Consider the following 10,381-nt stretch of genomic DNA (forward strand, 5'->3'; position numbering starts at 1 on the left):
CACATAATTAGGAAGGCAAATGTAAAACCATGCAAATAGTATGAATAAGTGGGTAAAGAGTTGATAAAAACCACTCAATTGAGGACAAGATAAACCATAAAATAGTGGTTTATCAGTAATATATCCAAGAGGGATGAGATGCCCCAACAGATTATGCTTTTCTGTGAAATTTTTTTATGTTTGGGGCATTGACTTCATGGGTCAATTTCCAAACTCTAGTGGTTACCTTTATATACTGTTAGCTGTAGATTATGTTTCTAAATGGGTGGAAGCAATTCCTAGCCACACTGATGATGCTAACACTGTTATCTCTTTTGTTAGAAACCATATTATCTGTCGCTTTGGATCACCACGAGCAATCGTGAGTGATTAAGGCACTCACTTTTGTAACAGGAGACTAGCAGGACTACTAAAGAAGCATGGGATCGTTCACAAAGTGGCAACAGCTTACCATCCTCAGACCAATGGGCAAGCAGAGGTGTCTAACAGAGAAATAAAGCGCATTCTGGAGAAGATAGTAAAGCCTCATAGGAAGGATTGGAGCACCAGACTTGTTGATGCGCTCTGGGCGTATCGGACAGCGTACAAGACACCCATTGGGATGAGTCCCTTCCCCTTAGTGTATGGAAAGGCTTGCCACCTTCCAGTAAAGGTGGAACACAAGGCTTTCTGGTCTGTGCAGGAATGAAACATGGGATTTGAGAAAGCTGGTGCTGAAAGGAAGCTGCAACTGGTAGAACTGGAGACCCTTCGACTCGAAGCTTATGACAACTCCAGATTATACAAAGAAAAGGTGAAGGTTGTGCATGACAAGCATATCAAGAGAAGAGAGTTCAGACCTGGATATCTGGTTCTCCTCTACAAATCCAGGCTGAGGCTCATGCCAGGCAAGCTGAGATCCAGATGGGAAGGTCCTTACAGAGTGGAGAAAGCAGAGCCATATGGAGTCTTCCACCTGAGTCATCCTTCAAGTTCCAATTTCATCAAGGTCAATGGACATCGCTTAAAGCTTTATCATGGTGAGAAGATGAAGGAACACAAAGAGCTAGAGGTCTTCCTATTGGAAGATCCACCAACAGAAGCAGATTGAGCTTGTGGACCGTCCAACTTAAGGACGTTAAAGCAAAGTGCTGGGTGGGAGACAACCTACCATGGTATGATCGTTCTTTTCTCTATTCTTAGTTTTGTTTAGTGACTCTTCTCATGATTTCTGCATATAGTCTACATCTGCATCTGCATAAAAAAAGTGGCAAAAAGTGTGCCAATCACACAAGCATCACCACGCGCACGCGTCCCTCACGCGTGCGCATCATTTGAATATTTGGCATCTCACGCGTACGCGTCAATAACGTGCACGTGTGACCTAGGAAAATCGACGTAAAAAGGTGTCAGGCTGAAAGTTGTGATGGCCTGGTGCGGGAAGTGTGCCCGAGGCACTAAGTCACTCACGCGTACGCGTCCATGACGCGTACGCGTCCATGACGCGTGCGCGTCATTTTCATATTCTGGGCACTTACGTGTATGCGTCGATGACGCGCACGCGTCGTATACCATTTTGGCACACACCCCAAGACAAACAGAGAGTTGTGCGCGCGCAAGGCTGCCTTCGCTCGAGTAGCACAAGCACGGTCATGCGTACGCGTGACCGACGCCTACGCGTCGCTCCCCATTTACGCAACCCACGCGTACGCGTGGAGCACGCGTGCGCGTTACCCTCGCAACACCACCAGATCCCTGCGTCGCCACTTTTCTTATCTTTTCTTTTCCAATCCTAATTTCTTTCTTCTAACTTCTTTATTTCTCTTCTTTCTTCTTTATTCTCCATTCTTTTTCTCCTTCTTCTTTCTTTATTCTTTTCTTTCTCTCCCCCCTTCCATCATATTTTCTTCACCTCACATTCTCCATTACATCTCTTTGTCACCTTCTTCTCAAGGTTCTTTCTTTCTATTTTCTTTCTTCTTTCCTCATTATTTATTTATTTTTGCATTATTTTACTTGGTGTTAGAAATCTAATTGAGTAATTATTTTCTTCCATAATTGCTTGTGGATTATTAAGGAGTTATTTGACAATTATCACTATTTATTTTTGGGTTGCTTGCATGTTCAAATTTAATACTTTCAATACCATATTTACCATGCATACTAAGTGTTTGTGAAAAAGGCCGTATGGCATTGTGCATTTTTAATTATTCTATCCTTCTACTCTAATGCCTGTTTTTCACAAAACCCTTTCAATATTTTATTAATTGAATATAATTGTCAATACAAATGTGATTGTTAGTTTGTTACGAGTGATAATACATTTTAGCTTTTGATGCTTGATCTATGCTACTCATGCCTTTGCCGGCATTCTAAAAAACATCTTGCATTTACTTGCCATACTATGCACTTGCTATATTTCCATTGATGAACTGATCACATGTAGTCGCGACCATGTGTTAACGACATCTTTCTTTACCTTGGCATTGATTATTACTTGTATTGTCCTCCTCCTTGCTTTAACCTTGGCTTTACATGTTACTTTCCTTTTCCCTTTTCAAGATGGCCACCAAGAAGGGTAAAGAGAAAGCTGCTTCCAAACCACCGGCAAGGAGAGGAACAAAAAGAGCGCTAGTTGCGGAATCATCCTCAACATCAGTCAAGCCATCCACAAAGCGAGTCAAGAGGATCATCAAGGTCCATGAAACAGAGAAAGCCTTTACAGCAAGGGACACTGCGTGGTTCACTAACCGCTACTGTGAGCAGATGTTCCCCATCCTGGCTGAGCGAAACTACAACAATGAGCACCTACTCATCCTCCCTACCCACATTATTGAGTTTGTAGACCCCTGCATTGAGCACAGACAATGGAGATTCTTACGAAGACAGCCACGGCAGGTTAACCTTTCATGGGTAGTTGAATTCTACTCCAATTTTTACATGCCAACCCTGCAGTATGTCTATGTCCGTCAGAAGCAAGTCCCTATCTCTGAAGGGGCCATTCAACGAGCTTTAGATCTCCCTCCTGCCCCAGAAGGATTGGATGCATACCAAGAAGCCTCTATCAAACACCAGACATACCAATTCAACTGGGATGACGTCCTCAGAGTTATAGCACAACCTGGCAGCAGATGGATCTATGGATACCATCGATCCTAACCTAAGGGCATATTGGTTTCAGCACTTACCTTGGAGGCTCGAGTGTGGGCACAGATTATGTCCCACTACGTCTTTCTGAGCACTCACGAGTCCTCCTTCACTGCAGATATGGCTGTTCTCCTCTGGTGTATCCTTACAGACCAGCCCCTCAACTTACCAAGACACCTCCGGCACGCCATAGGACACGTACAGATTGCGGGCAACCTACCCTTTTCCGCCTTGGTTTCAGATCTAGTCTCGGCAACCGGAGTCTCCTACAGAGCTGGGGACACCAAGACTATACTTCCGCGGGATAATCAGATTATCCCCAACGGGAAGTACATCAGACCTCCAGCAGCCACTATCAGTTGGACCGCAGACCCGGCCGGAGATACTCCTTCTCCTTCCATATCACAAGCACCCTCAACAAATCAGCTGCTCCTACAGATACTTCAGAGGTTGGACCGGCTTGACCGGCAGGCAAAGCAAATGGAGCGCCGTAACAAGCACCAATTTACATACCTCAAGGAGCTGATTGTTGGCAACCACCCACCTGAAGAAGAACCAGACACTCCGGACTCCACCTCACCTACAGCACCGGGAGCCATGACAATCCCGACAGTGGAGATGCTGTTACAAGCCCCCCTTTGTTCCTAATTGATGGCACCGAGGATGGTGCCAAGCTTTAAGTGTGGGGAGGTCGGTCAGTACCTGACTTCCGGAGGTAATCTCTTTTTCTTAACACCAATAGGTTATTTTTCTTTTGTTAGATAGAATAGATTGCATGATAATAATTGTTTGCATGTATGTTTGCTTGGTTAAAGTACTAAAATTCTTTTCAAGACTCTATTTTATAATATTTCACTAATTTAAATTAAAAACTTTTTTTTTGTTAAACTTGTTTGAAGACTGTAAATTGGAACATGAATTATAGCTAAGAACACATACCCAGTGAGATTTTTGAGCCTAATTGTATTGTTACATCATCTAACCATGATATTTTATTCTTTTGAAGTATATGTCAACGACATGGTAGCAAAGACAAAGTCCAACAGAAATCATATCAACGACCTAAAGAAAATCGTCCAACAACTCCGAATATACAACATGAAACTTAACCCATAAAAGTTTGCTTTTGGAGTGCACGACCGCAAATTTCTCATTTCATGCTAACCTACCGAAGTATAGAAGCCAATTCGGAAAAATGTAAAGCAATAATGGAAATAAGGAGCCCCAAGTCAATTGATGAGTGGATATTTTATACGTTTTTTGGCATCATTTTCATAGAGTTTTAGTTATGTTTTGTTTAAGTTTTATCATATTTTCAAAGGTTTTAGTGCAAAATTCACATTTTTGGATTACTTTGAGTTGTTGTGTTTTACTGTGATTTCAGGTATTTTCTAGCTAAAATTGAAGAGTTTTGGCAAAGTCTGATTCAGAGGCAAGGAAAGCGTAGCAGATGCTGTCAGATCCTGACCTCCGTGCATTCAAACGAGCATTTCTGGAGCTATAGAGGTCCAAATAACGCGCTCTCAATAGCGTTGGAAAGCTAACTTCTATAGATTTCCAGAAATATATAATAGTTTATACTTTTCTTCAAAGAAGCATGCACATTTGGGGTGTTGAATGCCAAAGAGCTACCCCCTAGCTGGCATTCAACGCCCCCAAAAGAGCCCTAAAGCTGGCGTTGAACACCAACCACCCCCTAGTGGACGTTCAATGCCCACCAAGAGTACAAGGCAGCGTGGATCATTCCTCTAATGGGCGTCCAACGCCCATTCCTCCAAGTGGACGCCAAGCTCAGCCTAAGAACTCAACTCAAGTGGGCCCACAAGTAGATTTCCGCACCTCTAGTCTATTCTATTATACTTTTGTACTTCTTAGTTACTAGGTTATTATATATAGAACAAAGATCACCCCTGTTAGAGATCTTTGCCCATTCGAACCTTTCACTATTGTCTTTTGTACAGTATGAGCAACTGAACCTCCTAGGTTAAGGTTAGGAGCTCTGCTGATTCTTATGGATTAATAATATCACTATTCTATTTCAATCTATGCTTGATTCCATTCTAAGATGTATCTTCGTTCTTCATCCTAATGAATAGGGAGTGTAACTTGACCGTCATCCCTATTCTATATGGGTTCTTGCGAGTCCTTGACGGGATAGTATTGAACCACAAGCTTGATTATACATCTCTTAGACGGCTAATCCACGACTTCGTTGGGGACTTGGAGACATCAGTTCAGCCGAGGTACGGGGCGATTAGGGCCTTTGTGGTATAGGCTAGAATCATAAAGCGTCATTCTCCGATCCGACAGATCCGACCTTGTCTGTGGCATTTTGAGTAGGATCATCAGAGATTGGACTGCTAGAGCTTCACCTTCGTTCAGATTGGATGACCATTGACATCGGCGTTTAATCTGAAGCAGAAGAGATTAATGACCACTAACCCTGGCGTTAATCACCTACAGCTTGCCATGGAATGAATCATCAGAAGTTGAAGTAGACAGTGAGAAAAATTGATCTAGAAGGAGGAAGCATCTCCGAAGCCTCAACCGTTCTCTTATCATTGATTTCACACCAACCCAGTAACACTTTATTTATTCTATTTTTATGCATTTTTCACAACTATCATCTTTTCTAATCGCCTGACTAAGATCTACAAGGTAGCCATTGCTTGCTCAAACCAACAATCTCCATGGGATTCGACCCTCACTCACTTGAGGTATTACTTGGACGACCCAGTGCACTTGCCGGTCTATTTGTGCGAATATTGCGGAGTCAATTTTGCGCACCAAGTTTTTGGCACCGTTGCCGGGGATTGTTTGAGTTTGACAAACTATCAAACTATCTTGTTGCCTAGATTAGGTATTCTTTAAGGTTTTGTTGCTTTTCTGTTTGTGTCTTTTTTTTTTCTTTTCAAAAAATTTTCAAAATTTTTTCTTGTCTTTATTAATCTTTGTCTTTTGTTTGAGTCTTTTGTTCTTGTTTCTTGTCAAAAGTTTTGAACTTTCTTGGTTTCTTTTTCCAAAAATTTTCAAAAAAATTATGTCTTTTGAGTCTAGTGTCAGTTCTTAAGTTTGGTGTCCCTTGTGTGTTCTTTATTTTCCTTAAATTTTTGAACTTGTTCTTGAGTGTTCTTCTTGGTATTCAAGTTGTTCTTGTTTCTTTTCTTTGTTTGATCTTGAAATTTTTAAGTTTGGTGTCTTTTGGTGTTTTTCTTTCTAATTTTCGAAAAACTAGTGTTTTTGATCTAAAAATTTTAAGTTTGGTATCTTTTGATTTTTTTCTCTTTCTTCATTAAATTCGAAAAACAACAAAAAGATTTCTTTTATCTTTATTCAAATTTTCGAAAATCTTATTTCCTTTTTTTTCTTGATTTAAACATTTTTAAGTTTGGTGTTTTCTTGTTAGTGAAGTCTACATTTTTAAATTTCAAATCCTATCTTTTCAACACTTTTCAAATCTTATCATATCTTTCTTTTAATTTGACTCTTTCATATCTTATCTTTTTTTTTTTAAATTTTAACATTTCAAATCGTTTTAAATCTTTAATATATTTTCAAATTTGATTTTCAAATCTTTTTAATTTAAAACTCATCTCTCCTTACTTATTTTGAAATCTTCATCTTATCTTTCTCTTTTAATTTTAAAACTTACCTAACTTACTTTCTTTTCTTTTAAATTTAAAACTTTTTCAATTTCAAATCTTTCTTTCTTCTTTTTCTAAAATCACCTTTTAATTTTCAAATCCTTTTAGTAATTTGCTTTTAATTTCCTTCTTGTTTTTTGAAATTCAATAATCAATTAAAATAAAAACAAAAACATTTTAATTCTAGTTTCCCTTTTTATCTCTTAAAATTCGAATCCTTCTACCCCCTCTATTAGAATTCTTCTTCTCTATTCCTCTATCCTCATTCTTCTTTCTTCTTCATATCTCACTGGGAGTTCTCTATACTCTGACATAGAATCTCCCATTCTCCTTCTTTCTTTGTCTTTTTCTTTCTTGTTTATGAGCAGGAACAGAGATAAAAAACCTCTCTTTGATCTTGATCCTGAACCTGAGAGGACTTTAAGGAGGCATTTACAACAAGCTAAGGCACAACACTCTGGAGAAAACCTCAGAACTTTTCGAACAAGAAGCTGAAAGTACAAACATGGCAGCCAATCCGAATGATGGAGGAGATGCAAGGAAGGTTCTTGGTGACTTCACTGCACCCACTTCTGACTTCTATGGAAGAAGCATCTCTATACCTGCCATTGGTGCAAATAACTGTGAGCTTAAGTCTCAACTAGTCTCTCTAATGCAACAGAATTGCAAATTTCATGGACTTCCACAGGAAGATCCACATCAATTCCTATCTGAATTCTTATAAATCTGTGATACTATTAAGACCAATGGAGTGGATGCTGAGGTCTACAGGCTAATGCTTTTTCCTTTTGCTATTAGAGACAGAGCTAGGATATGGTTGGATTCTTAACCTAAGGAAAGCCTAGACTCTTGGGGAAAGTTGGTCAATGCATTCTTGACCAAGTTCTTTCCACCTCAGAAGATGAGCAAGCTCAGGGTGGAAGTTTAAACCTTCAGACAAAAAGAAGGTGAATCCCTCTACGAAGCTTGGGAAAGATTGATAAACTACTATTTTATGGTTTATCTTGTGCTCAATTGAGTGGTTTTATCAAGTCTTTGCACACTTATTCATATGAATTGCATGGTTTTATAATTCCTTCCTAGTTTTGTTCTATGATTGAAAACTTGTTTCCTAAGCCTTTAATTTGTGTATTTTAATTCCCCTTTATACCATTCGATGTCGTGATCTGTGTGTTCAGTGTTTCAGGCTTTGTAAGGTAGGAATGGCTTAGAGGATGGAGAGGAAGCTTGCAGAAATGGAAGGAGCACAAGAAATAAAGGAGACAACCAGTGAGCATTGATGCGCATGCATGACTCACACGTGCGCACAATCTGGAGATTTTTACAATGACGCGTGCGCGTACCTAATGCATGTGTGTGGATTGGAGTTCTGCAAGACTACGCGTGCGCGTGCTCGACGCGTACGCGTGCTTGACACGTACACGTGACATGCGCGATCTGCAGAAATCACAGAAAATGCTGGGGGCAATTTTGGGCCGAGTTTGGACCTAATTTCCGGCCCAGAAACACAGAATAGAGCCAGGGATCAAGCAGAGACTCAGGACACATTCTCATTAGCGTAGTTTTAGTTTTAGTTTTGAATCTGAGAGAGAAATTACCCTTCCTCTAGGTTTTGTTTTACATTCACATATTTTTAGTTTTATGCTTTTGCTTTGGATATTGAGAAGAGTCATTACCTCCGTTGAAGTTATTATTCTAGTTCGTTTTCTTATTCTCTTACTCTTCCATATCCTTAATCTTTGTTCAGAGTTATAATTGGATTATTTTTAGAATTTATTAATGCAAAGGATTACTTTTATTTTTAATTAATTCTCAGTTATTATTCATCATGTCTTCCTTTTATTCCCTTTTTAATTCTGTGCAAGTAGTTTTTATGTCAATGGAGTAGACTCCCAACTTGACTTGGGGGTTGATTAAATGGATACTTGAAATGCTCAAGTGATTAGTTAAATTGGAAGTTGTTGGCTAATTCTCTATCTACTAACGCTAGACCTTCCCAAGGGAGAGGACTAGGATTTGCAAATAAGAGTTAGCTCAATCACTTGACTTTCCTTTATTTAGTAAGGGTTAACTAAGTGAAAATAACAACCTCTTTATACTACACTTGAGAGAATTCCAACAAGGACAGAACTTCCAATTAATCATTCCCCCAATCAAGGCTTTTTATTCTGAATATATAAATCTCTTTTAAATTTCATTGCGTTAATTTACAATTATTTATTTCTTGTTATTCAACTCTCAAAAATTCTCGAAAAACTCCTGATTAATAAGATAGCACCCTTTTGTCAACTCGTTGGGAGACGAATTGGGATTCATACTCCCAGTATTTTTACTCTAATTTTGTGACAACCTTTCTAAATTGATAAGCGGATTTTTGCTGGTTAAGAACTATACTCACAACGCATTTCTTATATTAATTTCTTAATTGGCTGATTTCCGCCCGCATCAATTTTTGGCGCTGTTGCCGGGGAGTTGCAATAGCATACAAAATTATTAGTTGGTGTACATATTTTTAATTTTTGCGTATTTTATTTTATTTTATTACCATGAGCTGTATGTTTCTTTCATTGAATGACGCGTTCATTGCCTGATCCAAGCTTAGCTGCATTTGATCCTGAAATTGAAAGGACTCTTTCAAGTATTAGGCGAGCTCGGCGTAGGTTAGCCTCTGAGGGTGGTGAAGTGGTTGTCATCAATTCACCAGTCTCATCTGAGGGTGAATCTGAAGCGCCATCTGAGGAAGAAACAAGCTTCCTTTCTACTAATTCGGTTGATCTACGTGCAGGTAATATGGCGGAGCGCAGGAGGATCACTCTCCAGAAAGCTGGAGCTCCAGACTTTACTCTACAACCGTATCAAGTGCGTCACCCAAATCTGGCTGCAGATTTTAAACTGAAGACTGCATTAATCAACTTGATGCCCAAGTTTCATGGCTTACCTACTCAGGAGCCTATCAAGCACCTCAAGATCTTTCAGACAGCCTGTTCTACTGTTAGGCATCATGGTGCAGATGAAACTTCTATTCTGCTAACCGCCTTCCCATTTTCTCTTGAGAAAAAGGCGAGGGAGTGGTACTACACTCAACCTGAAGTGACCGTTACTAACTGGGATACGCTCAGGAGAGAATTCGTGGAAAAATACTTTCCAGCTGAAGTTACAGATAGACTAAGGAAAGAGATCTCCTGCATTATTCAAGGCAAATCAGAGACTCTTTATGAGTATTGGGAGCGCTTCAAGAATCTTCTGGACGTATGCCCTCATCACATGATTAACAAGTTGGTGTTGATCAGCTACTTCACTCAAGGCATGAAGCCTCGGGATAAGACTACATTGGATGGTGCAAGTAATGGTTCTCTGAAAAAGTACAAGACCGTAGATGAAGCGTGGCAACTGATCAGCGACTTAGCTGAGTCCATTCGGAATCACAGGCACAGGAACAACCACCCCAAGGCTGTTATAGAGGTTTTCTCTAGTAGTGAGACTACTGCCTTTACACAGGCTATATGTGAGATGACCAACCTACTAAAGCAAATATAGCTAAATCAACAACCTCAGCCTCCCTCACCACAACAAAAGTCAACAGTAGGTTTCTCAAAGAGTATGTAGAATAT

The 10,381-nt window shown here is 39.8% G+C and overlaps 1 non-coding gene across 1 annotated transcript; it reads right to left on the reverse strand.

The window, feature by feature from the left end:
- Positions 1–9,932: 9,932 nt before the first annotated feature.
- LOC112780334 (small nucleolar RNA R71) lies at positions 9,933–10,040 on the reverse strand. The gene has a single exon (XR_003191178.1). It is a non-coding gene; the product is annotated as a small nucleolar RNA R71 (small nucleolar RNA).
- Between the last annotated feature and the right edge of the window lie 341 nt (positions 10,041–10,381).

The sequence above is a fragment of the Arachis hypogaea genome, chromosome 19 (assembly GCF_003086295.3).
Source record: "Arachis hypogaea cultivar Tifrunner chromosome 19, arahy.Tifrunner.gnm2.J5K5, whole genome shotgun sequence".
Lineage (NCBI taxonomy): Eukaryota > Viridiplantae > Streptophyta > Magnoliopsida > Fabales > Fabaceae > Arachis > Arachis hypogaea.